Consider the following 26561-nt stretch of genomic DNA (forward strand, 5'->3'; position numbering starts at 1 on the left):
GATTTTGGATTTTTCCAAGTCCGTTTAGTAGCGGTTTATGGACTTGTCCTTTAGGAAACCGTCCAACCCCTTTTTAAACTCTGCTAAGCTAACCACCTTCACCACATTTTCCGGCAATGAATTCCAGAGTTTAATTACACGATGGGTGAAGAAAACATTTCTCCGATTTGTTTTAAATTTACTACACTGTAGTTTAATCGCATGCCCCCTAGTCCTAGTATTTTTGGAAAGCGTGAACAGACGCTTCACATCCACCTGTTCCACTCCACTCATTATTTTATATACCTCTATCATGTCTCCCCTCAGCCGTCTCTTCTCCAAGCTGAATAGCCCTAGCCTCCTTAGTCTTTCTTCATAGGGAAGTCGTCCCATCCCCGCTATCATTTTAGTCGCCCTTCGCTGCACCTTTTCCAATTCTACTATATCTTTCTTGAGATGCGGCGACCAGAATTGAACACAATACTCAAGGTGCGGTCGCACCATGGAGCGATACAACAGCATTATAACATCCTCACACCTGTTTTCCATACCTTTCCTAATAATACCCAACATTCTATTCGCTTCCTAGCCGCAGCAGCACACTGAGCAGAAGGTTTCAGTGTGTTATCGACGACGACACCCAGATCCCTTTCTTGGTCTGTAACTCCTAACGTGGAACCTTGCATGACGCAGCTATAATTCGGGTTCTTTTTTCCCACATGCATCACCTTGCACTTGCTCACATTAAAAGTCATCTGCCATTTAGCCGCCCAGTCTCCCAGTCTCGTAAGGTCCTCTTGTAATTTTTTCACAATCCTGTCGCGAGTTAACGACTTTGAATAACTTTGTGTCATCAGCAAATTTAATTACCTCGCTAGTTACTCCCATCTCTAAATCATTTATAAATATATTAAAAAGCAGCGGTCCTAGCACAGACCCCTGAGGAACCCCACTAACTACCCTTCTCCATTGTGAATACTGCCCATTTAACCCCACTCTCTGTTTCCTATCCTTCAACCAGTTTTTAATCCACAATAGGACATTTCCTCCTATCCCATGACCCTCCAATTTCCTCTGTAGCCTTTCATGAGGTACCTTGTCAAACGCCTTTTGAAAATCCAGATACACAATATCAACCGGCTCCCCTTTGTCCACATGTTTGTTTACGCCTTCAAAAAATTGAAGTAAATTGGTCAGGCAAGATTTCCCCACACAAAAGCTGTGCTGACTTGGTTTCAGTAATCCATGTCCTCGGATGTGCTCTGTAATTTTGTTTTTAATAATAGCCTCTACCATTTTCCCCGGCACCGACGTCAGACTCACCGGTCTATAATTTCCCGAATCTCCCCTGGAGCCTTTTTAAAAAATGGGCGTTACATTGGCCACCCTCCAATCTTCCGGTACCACGCTCGATTTTAAGGATAAGTTGCATATCACTAGCAGTAGCTCCGCAAGCTCATTTTTCAGTTCTATCAGTACTCTAGGATGAATACCATCCGGTCCAGGAGATTTGCTACTCTTCAGTTTGCCGAACTGCCCCATTAAGTCCTCCAGGTTTACCGTGAAGTCAGTAAGTTTCTCCGACTCGTCCGCTTGAAATACCATTTCCAACACCGGTATCCCACCCAAATCTTTCTCGGTGAAGACCGAAGCAAAGAATTCATTCAGTCTCTCCGCTACGTCTTTGTCTTCCTTGATCGCCCCTTTTACCCCTCGGTCATCCAGCGGCCCAACCGATTCTTTTGCCGGCTTTCTGCTTTTAATGTACCGAAAATTTTTTTTACTATGTTTTTTTGCCTCTAATGCTATCTTTTTTTCGTAATCCCTCTTGGCCTTCTTTATCTGTGCCTTGCATTTGCTTTGATACTCCTTATGCTGCTTCTTGTTATTTTCAGACGGTTCCTTCTTCCATTTTCTGAAGGCGTTTCTTTTAGCCCTAATAGCTTCCTTCACCTCACTTTTCAACCAGGCTGGCTGTCTTTTGGAGTTCCGTCTTTCTTTTCTAATTCGCGGAATATGTATGACCTGGGCCTCCAGGATGGTATTTTTGAACAGCGTCCACGCCTGTTGTACAGTTTTTACTCTCTCAGTTGCCCCCCTAAGTTTTTTTTTTACCGTTCTTCTCATTTTATCATAGTCTCCTTTTTTAAAGTTAAACGCTAACGTATTTGACTTTCTGTGTACAGTTACTTCAAGGTCGATATCAAAACTGATCATATTATGGTCACTGTTATCAAGCGGCCCCAGTACCATAACGTCCCCCACCAGATCATGCGCTCCACTAAGGACCAAGTCTAGAATTTTTCCTTCTCTCGTCGGCTCCTGCACCAGTTGATCCATAAAGAACACTTGGTGCCTGCCCACTTCTTGCCTAGGCCCACCCTAAATCTATTGTCTGGCTATGCCCCTGGCTGGTGAGGGTTGGGGATCCTTGCCAGCCATGGTATGGGTTGATGGAGGGCGGTGGTGGTGGTGGGGGGGCGTCAAGGCGGCAGAGGGGGGTGATGGGAAGGGGGGCCAAAATGTGCCCCCTCCCCTTGGGTTTTGGCCTCCTCCCACCTTGAAGTCTGGCTACGCCCCTGTCTTCCACATTTCAGATCCACATACAAACTCTCCTACATGCTACATGCATACCCCACACCTCACACAACATACACATCCCCCACACAAGTATACACATGGAGGGGGTGAAATGGCAAGTAGAAAGGGCAGAATGTGGAAGGCAATAGAGGATTAAGTGTGCCCCCCATGCAATAGAGGATTAAGTGTGCTCCCCATGCACCCAAATACAAATCTACATGCCCATACCGTACATGACTATTTCCATTCCAGCTACATACATGCCTAATTCTACCCCAGTCATATACAGGTCCACCCTGCCCCTACCACAACCCATCTCACACCCAGCTCCCCACTACATACCTTTTGACATGTTCTGCATATATACCCACCCTAAACAGAACTCTCTCCTCCCCACTCAGCCACACATTTCACAGATCCCTCTGTACCCAGTCACATACTATCACTTCCATAATCTCACAGAACTACTGCAAAACGCACACACATATATAGAACACACATGTGTGAAGGAAGTGTGCAGTTAGTGGAGGAGTGGCCTAGTGGTTAGGGTGGTGGACTTTGGTCCTGAGGAACTGAGTTTGATTCCCACTTCAGGCACAGGCAGCTCCTTGTGACGCTGGGCAAGTCACTTAACCCTCCATTGCCCCATGTAGGCCGCATTGAGCCTGCCATGAGTGGGAAAGCGCGGGGTACAAATGCAACAAAAAAAAGAGTATAACATACACACACAGGTCATGCAAGTAAAATAAATATACGTTTATAACTTGCCATGCAATTCTAGACGTGTTTAAAAAAAAGCAAGCCCCACCCCTCCAATCCATTATTCTTCCACAAAATTTCCTAGCAGAATGTTATTTAAAGTCTATTTGTTCATGTGTGTGTATTAAGAAAGTTCAGATGGCAATTTTTGAGTTTCTTCCATAGCATACAATTAGCTGATTGATCTAAGCTGCAGTTAATAGAAAAAGGGCCCTGTTTACTAAGCCACGATATAGGTGTGGTAGCATTTTTAATGTTCTAAAAATGCTAGCACATTTTAGTAAACAGGGCCCTAAATGTAATATAATTAAATCAAAAAGCAAAGAAATGATAATCAGAAAATAGTTTTTAAAAAATTAATGTTTCTTATTTCTGGGAACTGGAAGCTAAAAAAACCCCCAAATCAAACAACAACACTATTTTGTGCATGCCTCATGCATGCTCATGTCAGGGAGTGGAAAATGGAGTTATTGGCCTCATTCACTTGCATGGGGAGTTAAATAACCTTGCTCACATGAAACAGATTCAGTGGAATAGCAATGCTAGAAGCAACAATCTTTTTCATGCCATAACCAGAAAGGGAAATCTTTTCAGTTGAGTGTGCTAATCTGATCTTTGTAATGCTTTTCCTACTGACTTCCATGTTTCACTGCACGCAAAGCCAAATTGACAGGAAGCAGACAGCAGCAGCCAAATATAATTAATTTAAGATAGCAGGCATAATAACAATAGCTAAGTTTCAAGTGGGGCGTAAAGATCAGTCCAACAGTAGAAAGCAGTAGCTAAATAAAACGTGTCATCCTTCAGTGAATTTCTCAAGCTTACACTTCAGCTCTCCTTGCAGCATTTTTACAACCATGAGGCAGCTCTGTTCCTAGCTTTGTAAATTATTGGAGCAGCAGAGACCTTAGGAGTTAATAGCACTCCTACTAATCCTCAAAGTAGAATACATAAAGCAAGGGCAGCGTTTGCCTGCTCATTTTCACTGAATTAAGGTTCATGATTATGAAATTTATTACCTGTGAACTGAAAGTGTACTGCATTTCTGCTGAGGCTTTCAAGTGATACTTTAGGAAATCAAAGCTGAAAATAGAATGTGTAATCACTGAATTGTGGTGCTCAGCTAATTCTTATCAGCACCACCATAAGAACTAGTAATTTAATGATATAAGCAGTATGATTCACCTCATTCCGTTATCTATTATATCAACTGTTAGATATGAAAGCAAATTTTAGATAGCTCATAGAGTTCGGGAGTAGCCTAGTGGTTAGAGCACTAGTCTTGACATCCAGAGGTGGCTGCCAATCTCACTGCTGCTTGTGATCTTGGGCAAATCACTTAACCCTCCATTGCCTCAGGTTTAAAATTAGACTGTGAGCCCTCCGGGGATGGAGAAATACCAAATGTACCTGAATGTCACTCACCTTAAGCTACTACTGAAAAAAGATGAGCAAAATCCAAATAAATAACATAAATTAGAATGCAAGCATCCAGGCTGGGGCATATTCTGGTAGTATTTTAGCAAAGGATCTGCCGACAGAGTATTTCCTAAAATGCATGTAGGTATGGATGTGTGTGTGTGTGTGTGTGTATAAAAACAATGCATTGCAGTACATTTACCCCTAGATTCTAAATAGTGCGCCTAGAGATCTGTGCCAAAATCCAGGCGGATTCTATAAGTGTTGTCACAAAATGCCTAGCTAGCCGCCTGGGGCTACCCTACGACCACTTAGAGGGTCTATCCCCAGCACAGCTCAGGTCCACCTGCACATGTTGCTTGTGCTGTATGCTAGTACCTTCCCCCACTGACTGGGTCACAACTGCCTCTGGGCGAGTCTTTCACTCTCAAATTATCGCCAGTGATTTCTAGGTTACTGGGGCCATACTCCCAGTGACCCCACAGTTCCCAGAAAGCACTCACAGACCCAACACACAAACCACCAGGATTCTTTGTCAGTTCAGACAGGCAGAGGCAATAAACTGAAATTTGTTTATTGGCTTAAAAATATCGAACAATGAACAGAAAAAGTGCAATCAGCAAACAATAACAGGTAACTGAAATATGGATCATTTATAAAACTATCTAAACATTTGTTTACTTTCTAAAAAGTACCTGGGAAGATCAGCAAAGAGATCCTACTATCTTTTCTTCCTGGCTAAGACTAGGGGAAAAAACCAGTAAAATCCAAATGAAATGATCTCCTGGGCCAATCAGAGCCCAGAACAACAAGTTTTAAAAGTATTCTGCAGACTGCCTTTCCAAAAGGTTTAAACAAAGAAGACAGCCTTGGTTCTGCAGCGCTTCAAAACATAAACATGCACCACCTAATGGTCAAGCTAGAGAAATACACTTCAGGAAATAAGCGTGCATAAATTAATTGGCTTAACAAATTAATCAGCGTTGATAACAACACTTAACAAGCAATAATGAGCACTAATTGACAATAATTAGATTTTACGCTCACAACTCGCTAAGCATATTCTATAACACACACAGGCAAAAAAGGGGCATGGTTATGGACAGGGAACTGAGAGTTTCATGGGCGTTCTGAAATTTACATGCATAGTTATAGAATATGGTCCAGTGTGCCTAAATCTACGCTCCAGGATTTATGCCATGTTTTTCTTGGCGTAAATGGATGTGCATAGTTTTAGGCACTAAAATATCAACTTATCATATTCTATGTACTGCACCTAAATCTAGGCGCTGCTTATAGAATATGCTTAGGCAGAAATGTTTTCCGAGTGCATTTTTTAGGTGCTATATATAGAACCCCCCCCCCCCCCCCTTATGGGTCTTTTTACTGAGCTGAAGTAAGTATAAATATTTGCTTACTGCAGGTTAAAATGCACTACCTCACGGCGTGATCAGGTGTCCTATGGTAGGTTTTGCATATGTGCATGCTAACCTACGCTAGGGGTGTGTTTGTGGAAGGAGATGGTGTGGCTATGCTAATCGATTAGCAGATGGGCATTGCCGAATACTAAGAGGTCCTTTTGCCAAGCTGAGCTTCTTTTTAACACAGTGGGTAAAAAAGGTTGAAAATAGATATGGCCATGCAGTAAGATTGACCGCATGGCCATGCGAGGGGGTGCTGCCCAATTACCGACAGATTAACACTGTGCTAAAAAAAATACAGCCCTATTTTCCAGCGTGCGGGAAATGGCGCATGCTGGGGCTGGAACTACCACTGGCGCCTACATTGGGCCAGCAGTAGCTCCAGATTAGCATGCCCACATTGGGTTTATTGACACCTTGTAAAAGGGCCCCTAACTGTTTAGCGCAGGAATCGTGCACGAGCCCCTACCGTCTACATATTAGGTGTCAGTAATTGCTCACACGCTAATGACCATGTGCTATTGCAAAAATTAGTGCATGGCCATTATTGAAGACATAGGAAAATCAGCCATTTCCTGGCAGAGAATAAAAGTGGCTTTGGCGCATGGGAAAGACCCGCACTGGGGATAGCACAGGCCACTTTTTAGTGCTGTTTAGTAGAAGGGCCCCCTAGTTTGGTAGCGTTCTTCATCAGCTGTCACCTTTGTGGTGTGAGTTCTACGTCGAGCAGAGGTACACATTATTGCTTTGTGGGTAGTTGAAGTTTAGAATGTGTTCTCTGAGTTAAGAGCACACAATCAATATGGGTTTATTTATTTATTTATGAACATTTATACCCCACTTTTTTCCACATTAAGCAGAGTGGAAGAGGTTTCCGGAGGCAGATGACATCAGCTGGATCCGGCGACACAAAAAGAAGCAAGTCCTCAGCAAGGTGTAGCCATACTCGAGAAGACTCTCCAACACGAAGTAGCTGGCAACGCGCAGGAGCCAGGACTGGCAATGTAGAAGATGACCCCGGCCTGGTCCGGTGACTAAGACTAAGACAAGCGGCAAGTGGCTCAGGCGGAGTTCGCAGGAAGAAGGCCGACAATGCAGAGACGCCAACGGCTCGGCGAAAAGGCTGGAGGAAAAACTAAACCAGCCAGCCACCAGCCGTTTAATATGTGAAGCCTTTTCAATTAAGTATTCTTGAAATATTGTGTGCCTTTACTATATTCAATCCACCTGTTATTCAAAAGGCTTTAACTGGGTAGGAGAGGCTCTTGCCTGGTTAACCCCGCTGAGCAACCATGTACACGATATTCAGCAGCAATTAACCAGTTAATGCTGCTGACTATCACCGCGAACTGGCCATCTCATAACTGGACCTGGGGTGAAATGTGGGCAGAGCACCTTCTTATCTGGCTAATAATTCTGGCATGGCAAATGTGAAGAAACCCATGAGATTTGTCAAATTTGCCACACCCAAATCACTAGTGCGGCTTTGTAAAAGGAGCCCTAAGTGTGCAGTTTGTGGACTCCTGGCACATGTGATCTATGTCAAACCATAGCCGTGTTGGGCATACCTTGCATTATTTTAACCTACTCTGGTGGACTTTTGATTCATTTATCATTCCTCTCCTTGGTCCTCATTATGCCTTCTTCCATGAACATGTATGTACCATACTATTAGGGGTTAGGTGCAGCAATTTATTTTTCAAGGAATGAACAAATAGGCATTGTTCTTGCCTCCCAAATGAAGGTAGGGGGAGTGGGTGGGTCTAGGAAAACAAGGAAGGGGAGGAGAGGGGGATCCACTACTCAGGGAGCCACCAGAGAGTTCTTTCTGGGTCAGGTGGGGGTCTCTGGGGCCACTTAGGGAATTTTTTTCTGGGGGGGGGGTAAGGAAAATCTGGATTACATTGAGCTACTAGGAACTTTATCCAGGGGGAGAGTGGGGAATGTCCAGGGTCCACTGGACAGGGTTATCTGAGGTGAAGTGCTACACTTTTTCTCTTATGACCTTATGCTCCCACAATGGAGTCTTTATTCCAGTCCTAAATGGGGGTAAAGATTAAAGCACCAGAAAGGGAATAAAACAGTGCCAAAATTCAGCAGTAATTTTGAATTCAGTCTTTTGCTTGGGGTTTGAACATCCACCATACTACCCTTTAGCATAGTGGTTTTACTTCTGAAATTTCCACACTAAAAAAATTTTACTGCATTGGGGGGTAAGATTACCTTGGGAAAATCAGATGTAAATTACCATGATAAAAATTAGCATTATTACATCAGCTCTTGAGTGTGAGAACGGATTTTATGTGAACTCACATAATGACCTCTACAATAAAGAAGGCCAACCAAGATGTAGCAGTGTCTTTTACCAATGAAATTACTATCAGACCAGTTCAAGCTATCTTAGATGCATGCAAACAGCCTTGCAAAGTTTATTTTGAGAAAGGAAATAATTGAAGTCATGTAATTTGAAATGCTGTTAATATTATATTTTGTTAGTATTCAATCTCTAGCAGTATAAAGGTAACATATGTACTACCTTCTTGTGACACTGTTTATTGGTCAATAAAATTTACAGATAAAATATCAAGTTCAACCATGCCTGTATGAGAGTGTTATTATGCTTCGTCAGTCAAATGCCACTGATCATTCAAATACTAATCATCAAAATAAATGAACCTAGTGCACCTAATTACTTTAATGAACTGATTATTTGTAATTTATAAAGGATGAAAATATGTGATTAGGTTAATGTGTTACAGTTCATACATTTACTGGATGCTACATGATCAGCAGAAGCCAATCAATTTGTACCCAAAGGACATTTTCATAATAGTTTTTCATTACCTGATTTATCATGGTCATGCACTGGTAGTGGTTTATTTTAATTCCAACAAATTTTTCAAAGTATCCCAGAGTCTTGCATAAGAGGCTTATAAGTAAATTGTGCAGCCTGGGAGTAGGTACAATGAGGGTGGATTGGACTATTTATTTATTGAGATTTATTAACAGGTCATGTACAGCAGGTATAGCTTGACATAAGGCTTGCAATGTTGTTAACAGCATCCAGATCCATATGTGCCCTTGAGTCAGAGTTGATTCCTGCCGCCCAATATTTAAACCTATAATGGCCACTAAAATGGCACTTGAGGCTATCTGGCTATATACAGTGTCAGATAGCTGGCTGTCTGGCACTAAATATCACCGGTTAGCAGCTTAAAGATAACCAGTTACATCGGCTGATATAACCGTCTATCCGCCAATTCTTAAAAGCAGGCCGACAAAGTTTGGCGGCCATATTTGGCTGCTGCAATAGATGGAATAACTTTGGCCAGTCTAACTTTAACCAGCCAGTGCTGAATATCAGCTTGGCCAGAACGGTCACAGTTAAACTGCATATTCAATGCAGGAGACCGAAAACAGCCCGGCATTGAATATTCAGGTTTTGCTGCAGGACTGCAGGAGACAGTCCACCTATCTCCTGTGGTCTGAATATTGGGCTGCTCGCGACCACACAATGAGACTCCCTCTCCGACCTCATGGTTTTCTTGGCATGATACAGCGTTGTTTTGTCATTGCCTTCTGTTAACAGCATCCTTAAATTAACTAGCTAAATATAAGCATTAATACAATCAATAAAGTAAACTTGGAGATGATAATTGAATCCTAGTAATAGGACTAACATGATACAATATCAGAAATGTACACATTTAACAGCACTGTAAAACAATCATATAATATGATAAATGTTAGCAGGCACCTCTGGATAGTAAGACTGGTGCACTAACTGTAACCGGGGTTAAAAGAACAAAAGGGGTAAAAGGAAAAAAGAAAAAAATACTTACCTGGGTCTTGGGGGCCACTGGGGGTAGGCTGGGAAGGTCTGGGAATGTTCCCGGGCCAGGAGCAGCGGGCAGTGGTGGTCCTGGGTGTTGGGGATGCTCCGGGAAAGAGCACTGCAAAAGGCAGCGTTCCCGGAGCCAGCGTTGCTGTCCGGGGAACCGGGGGCGCTGTGTGAAGGGAAGCAGTGCTCCCGGTACAGCGCCGTTGTTTTTGGGCTCCCGGGGACGATTGGGCATGTCCCCGGGAGCGAAGAGAGGAGCACCGGAGCAGCGCCGTCATTTTTAGATGGGGGTAGCGAGCGGGGCCTGCCTGGCCAGAGGGAGGAGCGTGACAGGCATGACGGGGGTGCGCGCACACGCATGAACTGTTTTTCGGAGGGAGCTCCGGCTAGGCCTACAAGCCTGGGCCTCGATTTTTAAGCCGGAGCTCCAGAAGAATCGCGGTTTTTGGGGCTGTTTTGATTTTTCGCTCCGTTTTCGGCCCAGGACCAGCGGGACCAGATCCGTTGGTTGGGATCAGGTGTGGAGAAAATCAGGAACAAGGTAAGGGGTCGTTTGGCCCGGAATTTTGATTGGTTAATTTTAAATTTGCATAAATTGGGTTTTTTATTTTTTAAAAATCAGGGGTTTATTGGTTTTAAATTCTATTTGCATATTTGGGTTCAGGGTATTTTTCTTTATTTTTGTGGGGGGTTACATTTTAAATTTTAATATTTTTTGGGGGTGTTCTGGTGTAGTGTGGGTTTTAAGGGGTTAATTACATGGTAAAATTTTAAATTTGACGTAGCAGGTAGAGAGGAAGGGTATTGAATTTTTAGAGTGGGTTTCAAATTATTTTGGGATTTTTGAGGGGGGTTTAGGAGAGATAATTGCGGGCGGACTGTAAAAAGTGGTATTTTTAAATTTTAAAAGTAGGATTTAATAGAGAATGGGAAGTTTAATTGGTGTAGAAATTTTGGGGTGATTCGGATACAGTTTTATAGGGTTTTTATTTAATTTTATTACTTTTCCATTAGTTTCTATGGGGTTAAAATGGGGATTTTGCACTGCTGGCCAGAATTCCGCTGGTCAGCAGTGGAAATTGGAATGTTGGTACTAGTCAAGGATTGGCTGGAAGGGTCTTGGAACGCAAGTCAAGGCTGGCTTGGAAGGCAAGCTAAGGCTGGTTACCAAGGCAACCGGGGAGTTGCAGTTGGTCAGAGTGAGATTGTTGGTCAGAGAGAGTGGAGGTGTGGAGGAGGTGCTGGTAGTGAGAGGAGGGTTTTAATGGTAAAAGTTAGGATTTTGGGAAAAGTTTCTGGTGATTGATGGTGAATGAAATTAAGGTGTGTAAGGAAGGTGTGATTTATATTATAAGTTTTAAAATTTTGTTAGGTTTATAGGAACTGGGGTATAAAGTAGGAGTTAAGTGAAATTGGTTAATAAAGGGTTATTGGGGTAATAGTAATTGTAGCTTAAGGTGTATTTGGGTAAGGGTTTAGGGATAAATTTAAGGAATAATTCAAGGAAAGTAGAATCATAGTTTAAGGAAAATTGACAAATGGGAGTTTGAATAAGAGTGATTAAGAAAAGTGAAAGAGTAATTGTGTGAAAGGGACGATCAATCCCTCTCACCACAAGTGCAGGGAACAAAACCTAAAGTTTAGATCTGGAAGATAGGGAATGTTTGGTTATTTTATTTTTAAAGAAAAGTTGGCCACAGTTTTTGAACAAATCCTTTAGAGTTCCCGTACGAAATCAGGAAGAGAGGGTTTTGCTTCCTGTTCATTTGCTTAAAGGAAGGTTTAGGAGGAAGACTTCAAAAAAATAAAGCTTCTGTTGACAACGGGCCCCCACGCAAGAAAGACGGTGACCAGAACGGAGAGTGAACCAACGACAGCTAAGTGACATTCTGGGACACAAAAAGTGATTAGAACTAAAGAGAGAAAGACTAATAGGGAAGAAAAAAAAAAACAATACTTACCTTATTTCCATGGTGAGAGGGGTGGGCTGCTTACGGATACCTGAAAAGAGAAAAGGAAACACCAAAGAATCAAATTCAGGGAAATACTCACAGAGAGAGAGAGAAAATACAGAGAATATTTGGGTTTGCTAAGGTTAATTTATACTTATCTGATTTTGGGGGGTGTTCTGACGAAAGAGAACCTAAAAGAGAAAAGAGGTACAAAAATAAGTAAGATAGCACAACAAAAGAGTTAATCTGCACATTGTATTACAATTATTATCTACTTTAAATGTTATAATATTTGTTATAGAAATTTCTGATATTAAAGTTGACTTATTGTTTGAAAATCTTAATATTGTGTTGGTTCTGGTTAATTTGGAAAAGTATCCAATTTAGTTTATTTTTCCTCCCACATCTTTTTGAAAGGGTGGGACGAGGTTAGTATTCCTGCACCATCCCCTGAGCTCCGTGTGGTACCCAACATTAGCCACGACTACTAACAACAGGTGTTGGGTAAACCTACACAGATACAAAGGAGCGCAGGAGGGTGGTGACATAACCACTAGGCCACTCCTCCACTATTTGCACAGGTAGGTCATTTTACTATCCTTTCATTGATAGGCTGCCACCACTTCTACTCTCCTATGAATTAACAAGTGGCAGTACAGCGGCTTGACTATATTTGCTTAGGATTATCTCATTGATTTGTTTTTTTACAAAACTGTCTACTGATCTATTAAATAAATGGAGCTACACCAGCTGTGTAAGTAGTTATGTGTGTGATAACTGAGAGAGAGCTCAAAATAGGTCACATCAGTCGTATGCACACTCCAGTCATGGGCAAATTGAATTTCTGACCTGAGTTCATGCACGTAACTAAAGTACACTGTCACGTAACATAGCCATTGGTAAAGAACCAAGCTCCCAGTTGAAACAAGAAAGAGTACACAGAGTAGAATATAGGAAATCTCTTTCCTCTAAGGACTGTTGCCCAACTGTACTCTGCTTTCTCTCATACCAAGATAAGGAACTACTGCTGGCTGCTGTGCAGAATAAATCAACTTTTAAATATAAAGGAAATTCCATCAAGATATACCCTGACCTCTCTGTGATGACCTAGGAGAAACGGACGTTTTAAGCCTCTTACTACATGGTTGCAATTTAACCAAATCAGATAAAGATGATGCTTTCCTTTTGCTCTTCAACTCGAGTATCTTAGTACATAAGTACATAAGTAGTGCCATACTGGGAAAGACCAAAGGTCCATCTAGCCCAGCATCCTGTCACCGACAGTGGCCAATCCAGGTCAAGGGCACCTGGCACGCTCCCCAAATGTAAAAACATTCCAGACAAGTTATACCTAAAAATGCGGAATTTTTCCAAGTCCATTTAATAGCGGTCTATGGACTTGTCCTTTAGGAATCTATCTAACCCCTTTTTAAACTCCGTCAAGCTAACCGCCCGTACCACGTTCTCCGGCAATGAATTCCAGAGTCTAATTATCTTCAGGATATGTATTTCATTTCCACTACTTAGCAATGTTTTGAAATCTTACAACAACTTTTTCCTTGATGCTTCTTTTCTTTTTGTTTTAGTGGAGTATGATTGTGTGGAATAAATATTTATATATTGGGTTGTTGTTCATCTATTGGACAATCTTTGAGTGTATATTTATGGTTTGGATAAATTTCACTTGGAGTAACATATGCAACTCTTTTTTCTTTGTTTCTTTTTTCTAACTTTAGCTTTTTTTTGCTTTTATTTCTGATTGCTTTTCTGATGCCTATATTACACATGCTGTGTGGGACTTTTTCTTTTGGGACAAAAAATGTACTCTGCTTTTCTAGAAAACATGTGATGTCCTTGAATCTAATTTCTTGTATTGTTAGAGGTCTAAACGGTGCTAAGAAACAAAACAAAGCATAATTAAACTCTGGAATTAGTTGCTGGAGAACGTGGTGAAGGCGATTAGCTTGGCAGAGTTTAAAAAGGGGTTAGATGGTTTCCTAAAGGACAACTCCATAAACCACTACTGAATGGACTTGGAAAAATTCACAATTCCAGGAATAACATGTATAGAATGTTTGTACATTTGGGAAGCTTGCCAGGTGCCCTTGGCCTGAATTGGCCGCTGTTGTGGACAGGATGCTGGGCTCGATGGACCCTTGGTCTTTTCCCAGTATGGCATTACTTATGTACTTATGTAAAACTTTCATGTTGTATTGTTTTCCTATAAGAAACACATTTCTCAAATCCAGGACACGTATCTTTGCAAGATAAGTGGATTGGCCAAGTCCATTTGGCTTTCTACAAGTCCATAAAAAAGAGTGGTGATATTTATATTAACACCCTATCCTTTTATTGTATCAAAATGGAAAAAAATGTCAATGGAAGACACCTTATTCTTAAAGGAAGACTGCATTCTGCCCAATCACTTTAGTGAATGTATATGCTCTTAATTCTAATCAAATCCCATTTTTCCAGAAATTAAATTTATTGCTACAGAAGCATACAACTGCTAAAATATTTGTAGGTAGTAATCAAGTGTGCTTTTTGTCTCCAAGACAGATCTGGAAATCAGTTTTTTTTTTTAAATAATGCAGGAGCCTTATTTATTTAATATGATTTATTTACCACCTTTTTGAAGGAATTCATTCAAGGTGGTGTACAGTAAGAATAGATCAAACATGAGCAATAGGCAATTACAGAAGTACAAATATTCCAATAACAATACAAAGTATGGCATAGTATACTACTTACAATGTCAACACAATACGTAATAGAACATTTTAATTGATAGTGAAGGATAAAGCAAAGATGGAACATATAGAGTAAGAAGAGTTAGAAAGTAAGGTGATTAATTTATAGAAAGTTGCATATGAGGTCAGAGAGATGGTTAAATATTATCTCAGTTAGGGTAGGAATGGATGAACATATCTTGCTGCAGTATGTGCAGCCTGTGTCACTCCCTGTGTGTGTGAGTGAGACTAACAAGTTAGATTTGCAACAATGTTTTTGTGACAACGGTTAATGGATGTATGGGAAGTTTTACATTGATGCTAGGTTTGTTTCATAAGACTTTTTAGGCTAAGTTAATGATTGTGTGGTTTGGTCTGTGCTACTGTGTCCCTTTGTATTGATCTTTTAACTTCTGCAATACCTGGTAATAATTGGTCCATAGGCAAGCATTTTCTTAAAGATCCTTAAGATAGGTTGGGATGAATATGTGCATTTTAATCATGCTGGAGAAATTGTTATATTATATGGGATGTTGCAAAGGCAGTTATATATTATATGGGATGCTGCAAAGGCAGTTATAAGGGGCTGCTCCATATCACAGGCGGCCATTTTAAACATTGTATACACGCTAAGGGAGTTGTTTACTAAAGCATAGTTGAGTTATCTGTGGCAGGGCCCATAGGAATAAAATGGGCCCTGCTGTAGATAACAGGAGCTAAGCTTTAGTAAACAGGGGGGGGGGGGGGGGGGGTAAATTTGATCAGTAAATGCAGCAACCAGCTGAACTAGAAGCCAGACATAAGGTGGCCCATCATAAAAGCATTTTGGCAGAATTAACTTCGGTAAAAAATGAGATCTCTGCCATGCACAGCACTTGAGTAGTTTATTATATATAATGATTATGATCAAGTCAATAAACCTTTTATGTTATCAGTAGGACAAATGAAAAAGAATAATGCTAATGGGATGGTTTCTCAAAATTCATACTGCAAGAAGTCTGGCGATTTAACTTTTGATTTATGTTCATTTTCAAAAGCCTCTGATGATTAAAATCAGGGGATATATTCTTCTCAACTCTCATCAACTTTGGGCGATGGCACATGATTGGTTATCTTCCCTCTCTATTCCCCAGTTGGATGAGGAGTCTATCACAAATCTTAATAATCTTTTTACAGTAAATATCTGAGGTTTATCAAGCTATAGAAACATTCAAACCTAGCATATCTAAAAGACCCGGTTATCCAGGCTGAATATATAAGAATATATTATTTTATCCTTTGCTTTCAGAGGTTTACAACCAAGTATTTTTGAAAGGTAAACTTCCTCCATCTTTTTGTGATGTGGTAATATCTGTAATACTAAAAGATAGTATGGATCCCCTTTTATGTTCAATTTATCACGCTACCTTATTACTTCATATTGATTGCAATTGTTTTGCTAAAATTCTATATAAGAGATTGGAGAACGGAATTACTAAATAAATACTACTACTACTACTACCACTTATCATTTCTATAGCACTACCAGATGTACACAGCGTTGTACACTGGACATGAAGAGACAGTCCCTGCTAAACAGAGCTTAAAATCGAATTAGGTCAGACAAATTGGACAAATAAGGAATAAGGGAATTTCTAAGGTGGGAATGATAAAACAAGAGTGCTGATCAAGTGAGTAAAGGTTAGGAGTTAAAAGCAGCATCAGAAAGGCGGGCTTTTAGCCTAGATTTGAAGACAGCCGGAGATTTAGCTTGACGTCCCGGCTCAGGAAGTCTATTCCAGGCATATGGTGCATCAGGTAACTATGATTCGGATTATTCGTTCCAACGAGTATCACCTTGCATTTGTCCATATTAAATTTCATCTGCCATTTGGATGATCATTATTCCAATTTCCTAAGTCTTCCTGCAATATTTCACAGTCTGTACGTGTTTTAACAACCTTGAATAGTTTTGTATCATCTTCAAATTTAATCACCTCACTCGTCGTTCCAATTTCCATATCATTTATAAATATGTTAAATAGCACCAGTCCTAGTACAGATCCCTTTGGCACTCCAATGTTCACCCTCCTTCACTGAGAGAAATGACCATTTAAACCTACCCATTGCTTTCTGTTCAATAACCAGTTCCTAATCCACACTAGAACCTTGCCTCCTATCCCATGACTCTTTAATTTTCTCAGGAGTCTCTCATGAGGAACTTTATCAAAAGCTTTCTGAAAATCTAGATACACTACATCAACCAGCTGACCTTTATCCATATGATTATTCATGCCTTTAAAGAAATGAAGCAAATTGGTGAGGCACCAATCAAGCATCATCTGGGGATTGCTCTTGGCCCCTCCCCACTAACCACTTAATTGGAGTCAAGGGGTGGTTTGAGGAGGTGGGAGGCTTTATGCTTGATATCTGTGAGGGAGTGTGTATGTGTGTGTGTGTGGGGGGGGGGGGGATGCTTCATTTCATTGTGGTTTAGAGGAGTGGGGGTAAGATAATTTAACCCACCACTAATCTGTTTTTAGATATAGACTTGAGGCCTGCTATCTGTGTTTCTGCAACTAGGAATGCGCAATGCTCTGAACTTCAGCAGAGCAAAGTTATATCTACTGAGGTAATGCAGATTATTAATTCTCATTGACAAAATATTGCTACAATAAAATTCATTATTTTACCACTGCTGAGTAACTTACTCTTCTATATCTAATCAGTCCAATTTTGACCTATTACATTTTCCCGAATATTCAGCTGAAAACTTAACTAGACAAGTTCAGCTGAATATTTGTCTAGAGAAGCAAAGCAAAAAGTAACTGGTTATCTTACCCACTCAACACATTTCTGAGACTTAACCTCATAGTAATAGTTTGCCGAATGACTCATGGCATCCCTTAAATTAATGAAGTCCTGCTGTACTTGTTCTTCCAAGCTCAGTGGGCACATGAGTCAAGACTATTCCTCTTACCTCAGCATGGTACGTAAGAACTTGTTCAAGTGAAGGGTTACAAAGCACAGGCATCAATTCACTGAGACAGAGATATTAATAATGATCCTGCAGCAGAGCGAAAGTGCCTGGGTCTTGAGGACCCTAAGTCACTCTAGGGATACACTCCTCTAGATTAATTATTCAAACTTTGACTTTGATATGGAGGAATAGGATGGAAATGTCTCCAAACAACAATTATTCTCACCAGTGCTAATCCATTACATTTACAGCTGTTTGTTATGTGTAATAATGAATCTCTCATGTTGCGTCATAAATATTCTATTGCAAACATGGTGAGTGAACTTTATAAAGCATTATCCAAGTGTAAAACATGTTTTATATGCAGACATGGGCTCTTATGTAATTCTGCAGCTGAATATACACACTGGGCTGATTCAGTAAATGGCAGCCAAATTTGGATGATGGGAAAAATCAGCACTCAGCGCTATTCCTGTGACTACAATAAGGTGCCAGGACTTACGCCTGCTGAAACCATGTAAGTTGGGTGCACATGCCTGTGTGTAACTTTTGGAAATGTCCATAAACTGTCCATGCCCCTCCAATGGCCATGCCCCCATTGGGTTGCATGTGAGAGGATTTAGGTGCAGGAATTTATAGACTTGCACATAGGCAGTTGTGCATACAAATCTTAATTTGTACCAATTAATGCCAATTACTGATTGTTAGCACCCAATTATTGTTAATTGGCTCCTTATTAAGATGCGCACTCATCTAAGGATCATGCTCAAATTTTGGCATGTAAATTTGGATGAACTTTATAGAATCCGGGGGATTAAGTATGTATGACAACAAGATGGTACATACTTACAAGCATGCCACACATAGGTGTTCCCAGAGACACAGTTCGATGGAGAAGGGATGATGTTGTTACACATTTTATAAACTACATGTGTTCATCGTAGAGATACTGTATACACATTTACACCATCTTTGGAGCAAGCATAAATATGTGCAAAAGCATTTCGGGATAGTTCTGCAACACTATTTTAAAAAGGCACAAAGGTATCTCTGTAGCCCTTACAAATAGGTGCCTTTTTGAACTTTCCTACAGGCATGATGTTATATACAATTATCCTTCAAAAAGACACTGTGACATGTCCGAAGGCCATCAACATTCAACATTAGAGGCACAGGAGAAAAGTACATAAGTACATAAGTAGTGCCATACTGGGAAAGACCAAAGGTCCATCTAGCCCAGCATCCTGTCACCGACAGTGGCCAATCCAGGTCAAGGGCACCTGGCACGCTCCCCAAACGTAAAAACATTCCAGACAAGTTATACCTAAAAATGCGGAATTTTTCCAAGTCCATTTAATACCGGTCTATGGACTTGTCCTTTAGGAATCTATCTAACCCCTTTTTAAACTCCGTCAAGCTAACCGCCCGTACCACGTTCTCCGGCAACGAATTCCAGAGTCTAATTACACGTTGGGTGAAGAAAAATTTTCTCCGATTCGTTTTAAATTTACCACACTGTAGCTTCAACTCATGCCCTCTAGTCCTAGTATTTTTGGATAGCTCCCAAAGTGATACCATATAAATTTCCTTTCTATATCCTGTAATTTTACTGTGATTTTAACATAAGAACATAAGAATAGACATATTTTGGTCAGTCAAATGGTACAACTAGCCCAGTATCTTGTTTCCAATGGTGGCCAAGCCAGGTCACAAGTACCGCGCAGAAACCCAAATAGTAGCAACATTCCATGTTACCAATCCCAGAGCAAGCAGTGGCTTCCCCATGTCCGACTCAATAGCAGACTATAGACTTTTTCTCCAGGAATTTGTCCAAAACGTTTTTAAACCCAGATACACTAACTGTTGTTACTAAGTCTTCCAGCAAAGAGTTCCAGAACTAAACTATTAGTTGAGTGAAAAATATTTCTTCCTATTTTTTTAAAGTGTATATACAAATAACTTCATTGAGTGTCCCCTAGTCTTTCTACTTTTTGAAAGAGTAAAAAATCGATTTACTTCTACTCGTTCTACACCACTCAGGTTTTTGTAGACTTCAGTCACATTTCCCCTCAACCATCTCTTTTCCAAGCTGAAGAGCCCTACTCTCTTTAGCCTGTCCTCATATGAGATATCTCCTTTATCATTTTGGCCACTCTTCTTTGAACCTTTTCTAATTCTGTTATATCTTTTTTGAGATATGGCAACCAGAATTGAATGCAATACTCAAGATGAGATCACATCATGGAGTGATACAGAGGTATTATAGTATTAGCTAGAGGAAGTGCTCGTGCCTAAAGTTAAGCACATCAATGCAGGCTTATGTTAGTATTTTAGAAGATGTTTTTATGTGTTTTACTAACTTGTTTATCTTGTATTTATTTGTTAGCAATAATATATTTATGATGCAGCCCTATATTTGGGCAAAACATGGCCATGTCAGGTTGTGAGTTTTAATTTGTCTCTAAGGGTCCTGTTTACTAAGGTGCACTAGCGTTTTTAGTGTGCGCTAAAAATTAGCATGCAATAACGCTAGAGACATCCAAATATAATAAAAACAATGTATGACCATCTACATTTCCGGAAAGAACTAAAAAGAAACCTGTTCAGAAAGGCATATCCCACTGACCCAACATAAGAACCTAAGTACCTGCAACACAACAAAACCAAAGATCGTAATGGACACACCCCAACTCTCCCTCTTCCTCTCTAATGTTCGCCCAATGCTTCTTTAAGCAAGCTGTTTATTAAGTTTACAGTTAACACACTACATAATGGAGGTTTTTGCCTATGATGAGGAAGTCCTGCTTCTTTAAGGTTATTTATTAAAAAACCTAGGAGCTTCTCGAGGCTTTTTTCCTCCTTCTCACCTGAAGTGTGTTCATGATTTTGAGCTCCTATATTGTTTGTGCAAATTGGCAAATTGAGGAACTCTCTTCCCCCGTCCAGTTTTGTAGTTTATAGGGCTGAAAGTTAGACATTTTGGTCTAGACCTGTTTCAATCACGATTGACACAAAAAGATGCCCTGTAATGACCAGACAACCACTGGAGGGATTAAGGCATGATTCCCCTCCTTACTCCCCCAGTGATCATTGTCCCCCTCCCACCCTTCAAAGATGTGAAAGAAACAGAGCATAATAGTCTCTATGACAACTTCAGATATTATAGCCAGTCCTATCAGAACAGCAAGCATATCCCTGGAGTAGCCTAGTGGTCAGTACATTGCACAGCAGAGAAGGAGACCCAGGCCAACTTCTCATTCCAACTGACACACTCGTGGTAGAAAGTGTGGGTCTTCAAAACCCACTGCACCCACATATAGGTGACACCTGCAGACATAATGGCTAATAAAGTGGTGTACATTTGGGTACTAGAGTTTCAAGTGTATTAGTTGTTTGATATACTGGCCTTCAGGGCAGGTTGCATAATTAATATATAATCTAGAGGGAGAAGAGAGAAACAGCAGATAGAAAATAAATAGGAGTGTGTGTGTGTGTGTGGGGGGGGGGGGGATGAACTCCATAAATATATAGGAAAGGAGATCAATAGAAGGGAGGGGAAAAGAAGATCCTGCTCTGTCTATATAGTAGGTTTTTGCTGGGCTACTTTGAATAAGTATTAAAAGGGTTTGTCTGGGTAACTTTTGGAGTTAACAACAAAACAAGCGGAAGATATCCAGAAGGACCAGACTGAAGCCACAGATGTTGGAAACCAGTCTGTGGCTTCAGTCTGGTCCTTCTGGATATCTTCTGCTTGTTTTGTTGTTTTCTTGTGTTTTTTTCGGGAGATTTTGGACTCTCTTTGTTGTTTTTAACTTTTGGAGTTAACCAGATAAAATCCAAGATCTGAATATTTCCTCTCTCCATCCCCTACACCGCAGATACATTTTAACCAGGGAAGTTATTGGTTGCCTAAACTTTTGTTGGGTAAAATGAGACATGGTTTTAATTTATATGAGAACGTAAGTGTTGCCATCAAACCCAGTATCCTCTCCAACAGTGGCCAAGCCACAAGTACCTGGAGAGATCCCAAAACAGTAAAACAGATTTTGTACTGCTTATCCTAGAAATAAGCAGTGGATTTTCCCAAGTTCATCTTAATAATGGCTTATGGACTTTTCTTTTAGGAAATTATCTAAATCATTTTAAAACCCTGCTAAGCTAACTGCTTTTACCACATTCTTTGGCACCAAATTCCAGGCAGTACTGATGTTCAGCATTGCACAAAGTTATCCAGATAAGATGGGAGGTTACTAATGTGTGTTTACAGAATAAGGTACACTTTTTGTCATTTAAAGAGCAATTCTATAACTGCATGCCCTCATTGGAAGAGTAGAGGAAATTAGTACTTTAAACGCACAAGAGCACTAAACACTGTATAAGTGCTCTAGAATGCCATTGCAAAGGGGGTGTTCACATGGGCTGTGCGTAGACAGAGCATGACTATCCACCTTATAATTGAAAGAGAAAAACGCCTAGATTTCGACCCAAATCGGGAGATAGACGTTTATCTCACATTATACCGAATAAATCGGTATAATGGAAAGGCGATTTTTGACGTTTTCGACTGCACTCCATCGTGGAAGCATACAAAGTTGACGGGGGCGTGTCGGAGGCGTGGTGAAGGTGGAACTGGGGCGTGGTTATTGGCCGAGGAGAGATGGGCGCCTTTCGCCATAATGGAAAAAAAGTATGCGTTTGTAGCTAGAATTTAGGGCACTTTTCTTGGACCCTGTTTTTTCACGAATAAGGCCCCAAAAAGTGCCCTAAATGACCAGATTATGCCCAGAGGGAATCGGGGATGACCTCCCCTGACTCCCCCAGTGGTCACTAACCCCCTCCCACCACAAAAAATGATGTTTCACAACTTTTTATTTTCACCCTCAAATGTCATACCCACCTCCCTGGCAGCAATATGCAGGTCCCTTGAGCAGTTATTAGGGGGTGCAGTGGACTTCAGGCAGGTGGACCCAGGCCCATCCCCCCCTACCTGTTACAATTGTGCTGCTTAATGCTTATTAGTCGTCCAACCCCCCAAACCCACTGTACCCACATGTAGGTGCCCCCTTCACCCCTTAGGGCTATAATAATGGTGTAGACTTGTGGGCAGTGGGTTTTGAGGGGGATATGGGGGTCTCAACACACAAGGGAAGGGTGCTATGCACCTGGGAGCTCTTTTACCTTTTTTCTTGTTTTTGTAAAAGTGCCCCCTAGGGTGCCCGGTTGGTGTCCTGGCATGTGAGGGGGACCAGTGCACTACGAATCCTGGCCCCTCCCACGAACAAATGCCTTGGATTTATTCGTTTTTGAGCTGGGCGCTTTCATTTTCCATTATCACTGAAAAACAAAAACACCCAGCTCACAAATTGTCGAATAAAACATGGATGTCTATTTTTTTCGAAAATACAGTTCGGTCCGCCCCTTCACGGACCCGTTCTCGGAGATAAACGCCCATGGAGATAGACGTTTTCATTCAATTATGCCTCTCCACGTCTTCCAAAAACATGTACAACTTATAGAATACTGCAGATTTCATGCATTACTTGCTGTACACAGTTGTGCCCACATTCACCTGCCATCTACCTGGTGTGACATGCTGGTGCAGATTTATACTAGTATATAACTGAATCGGAGCATTATGGAACAGGCACCCCCTATGCTGCATCAGGATGCTTACATCTAGGTGCCCCTTGATAGAATTGCCACCGTAACTAGCATTAAATAAAAAAAAGTGTGCATTATTTGCCCATGCTAGCATTCTGCAATGTGAGCTAAATAATAATGAAAGGGAAGCATAGAAATGCATTCATCTTGAATAATAATAATGTTGATGTTATCTTTCCTTCATGTGAACCTTGGGCCACTAATGCATGACCGGATGCTCTTGAGCATCTTCTTAAAGGTTCTAGATGTCTGAACTTGAATCTAATTTGTAAATTGATAGTCCATTTTGTTTGGACTCTCAACCCCAACACACTGCCAACATTCAATGTTCTATACTTCCACCCCCTGAAACTCTCGGACACTCAAAGTTTCATCCTTCCTCCCACAGAAACACCTACTGACACCTCCCAGGGTTTCTCTGGTGGCTAGAGGGGGTGGGGTGGGGCAGAAGCTATTTCCACTTACTCCTATCCTATTTGTCACTGGGTTTATAATGGCTCTGGTCAACCTCTATCAGAAACATATGTTTATATTTACTGTGGGAGTTATTAACCTTTGGTGCTAAGGTGCCATAGGTTAGTGAATTCCATGATAAATATTCCCTCTGGTAAAATGTATTATTTAATTGCAGTTTTGCTACTACCCTTCTAAGTCAGGCAGCACAAATAGCCGGTTTAAGGTATATGAATTACTAGATCAGGTACATTCAGTAGAACATTTATTGGAATACATTCTGCTGAATATCCAGATAATATTTCGGCTCACCGTCTTGCTGAATATTGAACTTTCTATATTAGATTGCCAAGAAATAAAAATGTATAATGTTTCTGAACCTGAATCTAATTTCTTCAATGAGAGTGCATTTTGCATTTTCTCTTTTTAAAATCAAGGAAGGTGCCAAGCTCCTGTTTTCTTTGTCAGGGCACAAAGCTCCTGAACCCCACACTTAACTGAAATGATTACAGTATGAGTCATGCGTGTGTCCGTTCTCTGGTACAACCAAAGTGGCTTACATATTATATACAAATAAGGGTAAGAGTAATGGTAATGGGATTTGATATACCGCCTTTCAGGGGTACAATTAAAACGGTTTACAATTATTATATGCAGGTACATTTTCTCTGCCCTTAGTGGACAATCTAGTGCTGCTTTGTAAAAGGCCCCCTAAGTGACTTGCTCATGGTCACAAGGAGCTGCAGTTGAAGCTGAACCTGAATCCCCTGGTTTTCAGCCCACTGCATTAACCATTAGCCTACTTCTCCACTGTTCTAACTTTATTTTCTGTTCCTCTTGTTCCCTTATAAGTATAAGTATATAATGCAGCAAATATAATAACATTTTTGCACTCTCCGATCTTTCGAGTGCAAAAGTGTTGTTATATTTGCTGCATTATATACAGTGATAATTCATGCTGTGTTAGAGGGTGGGAACTGGGTGGGTGATGTGTAGATAATCAGCATTAAGGTACAGGCACAGTAAAGAACATTTCAAAGCAATAACTGCAGAGGACAGGTGGGCACGTCTCAAACAATTACAACACAGACTTGCACTTATCACATGGAGCGAGGTTTTACACATATCATGCTTAATTAACATATGATAAGTGCAAGGCTGTGTTGTAATTGTTTGAGGCATGCTCACATGTCCTCTGCAGTTATTCTTCTTTACTGTGTCTGTGATTTAACACTGATTATTCCCCCCCCCCCCCACAGTTCCCACCCTCTAGCACAGCATGCAGTTAATGCGTGAATTAGCACACATTAAGGACAAAATCCTATATATGGCAATGAAAAGTCAGCACCGAAAATATCAGCGCTAAATGCTAGTCTATAAACAGCGCTTGAAGTTGGGTGCCATTTATACAATAGCACCCAGCACTGGAATCTTTGCCTAACTTTTGGTGCCACAATTTATGCCAGCTGAAACTTGGTGTAAATTCCCACTCCTAAATTAGGCACAAATTCTTTAATAGTGCATGCAAATTCTAGGAATGCCCATGACCCTCCCATGGTCAAGCCCCTTTTCAGATAAACTTACTATAATTTATGCATACATCTTTATAGAATATGCCTAGCAAGATGTGTGTGTAAATTCTAATTGTCGCAGATTAGTGTCAATAATTGATTATTAGCGCCCAATTATCAGTGCTAATTGGTTCATTATGCTCAATATTTGGGTGCATGCCCAAATTTCTGCGCACAGTTTTGAGCACCATATATAGAATCCGGGTGTAATTGTCATGAAGTGAACTTAGATTACAGTCACTGCTAAAGTGTCACCATTAATTAACCAACTGAATTACACAATTTCATTATCAATACAGCAAACTGGAATGGCCTAGGCACAGGCACAGGCAGCTCTTTGTGACTGGGCAAGTCACTTAACCCTCCATTGCCCCATGTAAGCCACATTGAGCCTGCCATGAGTGGGAAAGCACAGGGTACAAATGTAACAAACAAAAAAAATACATTCCATATATCACAATTTAAAGAAATTAAATTAGCTATACATCAAGGAGGTCTTTGAAGAAGCATCTGCACACAGAAATAATAGCATTTACATATGTATATGCTCTGGGATGCAGCATTGTCAAGGATGTATAACTTTTGGTTTGCTGAAAATTATGCATGTAATTGCCATTTTACAATTGGAATACACACACACACATTTAATTCTGTGCTGGCTTTTACACCTGCTCAGTCATATGTACAAGCACTGTTCCCTCGAAGCTGAGCCAGAGTCCTCCATCCACATTGCTGCCAGTGGAGGGTGCTGCTTCCATATTGTATTTTCAATTGCAAAGGGCAAGCATGTCCTTTGGAATCCTGCAGAACTTGATTATCTCTCACTATTGAAAATGTGAAATTGAAAGAGCACCCCCTACTGGCAGTAATGCAGTTGGAGGATTCCCGTTCACTTTAGAGGGAACAGTGTACACAAGTGCCAGGTACCTGTTTGTTTGGACCATCAGTGATTCAGGGAACAGTTGTGCTAACCTCTGTGGGTCTAACGTCACCTCAAAAACTCATTAAAAATAGTTATTTCTCTCAGGTTCTTAACTAGCTTCTTGTGTATGTGTAGTTTTATGAAATGTAGTACACACATGCATAGTCACTAGCAAATATGCATTCAGGTTGCAAGATTAATTCTTACTTGTGTAGATGCTGGCTCTTCAGCATATAGGATTAAATTCTATATATGATACCTAAAGTGTGCTTTAAGTTAGGCACGGTTTACAGAATGGAGCTTATACCCGGGAAC

The sequence above is a fragment of the Microcaecilia unicolor genome, chromosome 7, assembly GCF_901765095.1.
Source record: "Microcaecilia unicolor chromosome 7, aMicUni1.1, whole genome shotgun sequence".
Lineage (NCBI taxonomy): Eukaryota > Metazoa > Chordata > Amphibia > Gymnophiona > Siphonopidae > Microcaecilia > Microcaecilia unicolor.